At 33.8% G+C, this 777-nt stretch overlaps 1 non-coding gene across 1 annotated transcript; it reads left to right on the forward strand.

Moving 5' to 3' along the window:
• The first annotated feature begins 444 nt into the window (after positions 1-444).
• LOC121205557 (small nucleolar RNA R71) lies at positions 445-550 on the forward strand. The gene has a single exon (XR_005900633.1). It is a non-coding gene; the product is annotated as a small nucleolar RNA R71 (small nucleolar RNA).
• The last annotated feature ends 227 nt before the right edge of the window (positions 551-777 follow it).

Below are 777 nucleotides of genomic sequence, written 5' to 3' on the forward strand. Positions count from 1 at the left end.
ATGGATGAATCATCTAAAAATATCTACATACTTTTTATTAATGGTCTAATTACCATATAAGGACCTTAAGTTTTGAACTCCATAGCTATTTGATCCTTCTAGCTACTAGAATCCAACTTTTTCATTTTATGCAATTTGGTCCTTCTCATAATTAAGCACATAATTGGTAAAATTTTCTTTTCAAAATTTTCACACGATATTTCTAGTGTAATATGGATCATATAATAAAATAAAAAAATTATTTTTCGGCTTGGATTTATGGTTCCGAGACCACTGTTCTGATTTTATCAAAATTGGGCTATTACAAGATTTGCTCCTCTTTATGGATGGGCTTGCTTGGAGCTTCAATTCTTTACTTGAGAAATCCTCCCACTCTATTTAGGCTTTGATCTGATGTGTCTATCAACACTATTATAGAAAATATGAATTTGGAACCACGCTTACAGTCCATGATGTGGGCACTTTATTAGCATTTTATTGAAGCATTCCCATGCCTCGTACATAGATTCACCTTTGTATTGTTTGAAATTGGCGATCTCTCACCTGAGCTGAATGGTTCTACTTATCGGGAAAATTTATAGAGAATTTGTTCTGCTAGATCATTCCACATATTAATGGAACCTGGGTCTAGTGATTCTAACCAATCAACTGCATTGTTGCACAAAGAAAACAGTAATAACCGAAGATGCACGACATCATCAGATACCCTGTTGTACTTGAAGGTGTCACATAATTGCAAGATATATTACAAGTGTTTATTTGGGTCATCCACCATGT

This window comes from Gossypium hirsutum, chromosome A08 (genome assembly GCF_007990345.1).
Source record: "Gossypium hirsutum isolate 1008001.06 chromosome A08, Gossypium_hirsutum_v2.1, whole genome shotgun sequence".
Taxonomy (NCBI): Eukaryota; Viridiplantae; Streptophyta; class Magnoliopsida; order Malvales; family Malvaceae; genus Gossypium; species Gossypium hirsutum.